Source organism: Mesitornis unicolor, unplaced genomic scaffold, assembly GCF_000695765.1.
Source record: "Mesitornis unicolor isolate BGI_N332 unplaced genomic scaffold, ASM69576v1 scaffold7101, whole genome shotgun sequence".
NCBI lineage: Eukaryota > Metazoa > Chordata > Aves > Mesitornithiformes > Mesitornithidae > Mesitornis > Mesitornis unicolor.
In genome coordinates, this window is record NW_010164390.1 from 1 (window position 1) to 3,272 (window position 3,272).

Here is a 3,272-nt window from a genome sequence, read left to right on the forward strand (position 1 = left end):
ACTGGTCCCAGTACAGATCCTTGAGGGACACTACTTACCACCATCTTCCATCTGGACATTGAGCTATTGACCACTACTCTCTGCATGCAACCGCCCTGCCAATTTCTGATCCACTGAACAGTCCACCCCTCAAATCCATACCTCTCCAACTTAGGGAGAAGGATGTTGTAGGGGACCATGTCAAAGGCCTTGCAGAAATCCAGATAGTTGACATCCATAGCTTGTCCCTTGTCCATTGATGCACTTACTCCATTGTAGAAAGCCACTGGGTTGGTCAGGCAGGACTTGCCCCTATTAAAGCCATGCTGGCTGTCTCAAATCACCTGCCTGTTCTACATGTGCTTCTGCATAGCTTCTAGGAGGATCTCTTCTATGATCCCATGCAGAGGTGAGGCTCACAGGTCGGTAGTTCCCAGGGTCCTCCTTTCTACCCTTTTTAAAAATGAGTGTGATGTTTCTCTTCTTCCAGTCACTAGGGTCTTCACCTGACTGCCATGACTTTTCAAAATCATGGAGAGTGGCTTGGCAACTACATCAGCCAAATCCTTCAGGACTCTGGGATGCATCTCATCAAGTCCCATGGACTTGTGCATGTTCAGGTTCCTCAGATGGTCATGAACCTTATCTTCACTTAGAGTGGGCAAGACTTTTTCTCCCTGCTCCTTGTCTTGTGGGCCATCAACTTCAGATCTGTGAGGAGAGTTTGCCAGTGAAGACTGAGGCAAAAAAAGTTGTTGAGAACCTCAGCTTTCTCATCTGTTATTACCAGTTCACCATTGCTGCTTATCAGGGAGGGTACACTTTCTTTAACCTTCCTTTTCTGGTTGACATACATGTAGAAGCCCTTCTTGATTTTCTTGGCATTCCTTGCCAAGTTCAGCTCCAGCTGTGCCTTGGCCTTCCTGACCTCATCCCTACACACCCAGGCAATGTCCTTGTACCCTTCCCAGGATACCTGTCCTTGCTTCCACTGCCTGTGTAGTTCCATCTTGCCTTTTAGTTTGGCCAGCAGGTCTCGAGTGGAGCATCTCCCTTATGAGGAGTGGCTGAAGGAGCTGAGTCTCTTTAGCTTGGAGAAGAGGAGAGTGAGGGGTGACCTCATTCATGTTTATAAATTTGTAAAGGGCAAGTGTCAGGAGGAAGGAGCCAGGCTCTTCTCTCTGATGTCCAATGACAGGACAAGGGGCAATGGGAGCAAGCAGAAGCATAGGAGGTTTCATGTGAACATGAGGAAAAACTTTATCACTGTGAGGGTGACAGAGCACTGGCCCAGGCTGCCCAGAGAGGTTGTGGAGTCTCCTTCTCTGGAGGCATTCAAGACCCGCCTGGACGCATTCCTGTATGACCTACTCTGGGTGATCCTGCTCTGGCAGGGTGCTTGGACTAGATAATCTTTCAAGGTCCCTTCCAACTCCTAATATTCTGTGTGATTCTGTGACTCATTCTCTTTTGCCTTCCTTGCTTGATTTCTTATCTTGCGGATTGAGAGCCCTTGCGCTCTGTGGAAAGCCTCCTTAAAAGATCTGCAAGCTCTGTTCTCCTTTTTCCTTGAGGGATGTTTCCCAGGGGGTCCTATTGACTGACTCCTTGAAGAGCTGGAAGTTGGCTTCCCTGAAATTCAAAGTTCTGCCCGTGCTTCTTGTGTGACTCATACACCTTAGGACAGTGAACTACACCAGCGCGTGATCGCTACAGCCCTGGCTGCCTCCAATCTTGCCATCCCTGATTAGCTCACTTGGACTGGTGACCATGAGGTCCAAAATCACTTCCCCTTGAGTAGGGCTGTCTATTTCCTGTCTCAGAAAGTTGTCATCAAGGCACTCCAGGAGTCTCTTGGGTTGCCTACTGCCTGCAGTGCTACTTTTCCAACAGATGTCAAGATGGTTGAAATCCCCCAGCAGGTTGAGATCCTGTGAGCTCAATGCCTCCTGGAGCTGAAGAAGGCTTCATCAACAGGCTCCCCTTGATCAGACAGCCTGTAGTAGACACCAACCATAAGGCTGCCCTTGTTGTCTCAATCCCTGATTCCTACCCATAAGCTTTCAACCTGCTTTTGGCTGTTCATTAGGGACAACTCTCCACACTCTGTCCATTTCTTAACATAGAGGGCAACACCTCCACCCCTCCTTCCACTACTGTCCCTTCTGAACAGGTTTTAGCCATCAATAGCCACACCCCAGTCATGAGATTCATCCCAACAAGTTTCAGTAATGGCCACTACGTCATAGTTTTCTTGTAGCACGGTGGCTTCCAACTCCTCTTGTTTGTTGCCCATGCTGCATGCATTGGTGTAGAGGCATTTCAACTGGTCTGCTGACCGTGTCACCTTCTTAAATGGACACCCCTTCATTCCCCCAGGGTGTTTCATGGAAGCTGCCCTCTTGGCTCCTAGCATTTCAGGAGCCTCTGGCTCTGTAAGACTTAACCTGTGCTGCAGCACCCACAGCATGCCTCAGGGCAACAGATTGAAGACCCTTACTGTCACCCTATCCCTCCAACCCTGGTGTGTCATCCTGCCACTTGTCACAGCCAATCTTGAGATCATTATCCCCCTCCCCCATCATATCTAGTTTAAAGCCCTGTCAATCAGCCCCACAATCTCTTGGGCAAAGACCCTCTTCCTCCTTTGAGAAAGGTGTCTCCTGTTTGATGCCAGCATATCTAGTGCCATGTAGGTCATCCCATTGTCAAAAACACCAAAATTGTGGTGGTGACACTAGCCACAGAGCCATGTATTTATAGATTGTATCCTCCTGTTCCTTCCAAAGTCACTGGTTGCAAACGGAAGGACAGAAGGAAAAACAACCTGCACCCCAGATTCTCTCACTGACCATCCCAGGGCCGTGAAGTCTCTCATGATTGCTCACAAACTACGAGTTGCAGCTTCCTCACCACCCACTTGGAAAATCAATAGTGGGTAGTGATCAGTGGACCTTACCAAGTTGGGCAGTTTCCTAGTGACATCCTTAACCTGGACTCCAGCAAGACAGCAGACCTCTCTGTAAGAAGGGTTTACTCAGCCTATTGGACCCTCAGTTCCTCTCAGAACAGTCACCTGCAACGATAACCCTTCTTTTCCTCTTGGTGCGTGAGGTGGTGCTGCAGGCAGTAGCCCTTTCTGACTGTGGAGACCTCTCTGATGTAGATTGCCCATTATCCACGTCCTCATTTGTCAGGCCTTCCTCAACCAGAGCCTCACACCTGTTGTTTAGAGGCTTCTGGCAGGGCAGGCTGTACAAGGAGGGAGTCCACCTGCTTCCCCAGCCTTGAAC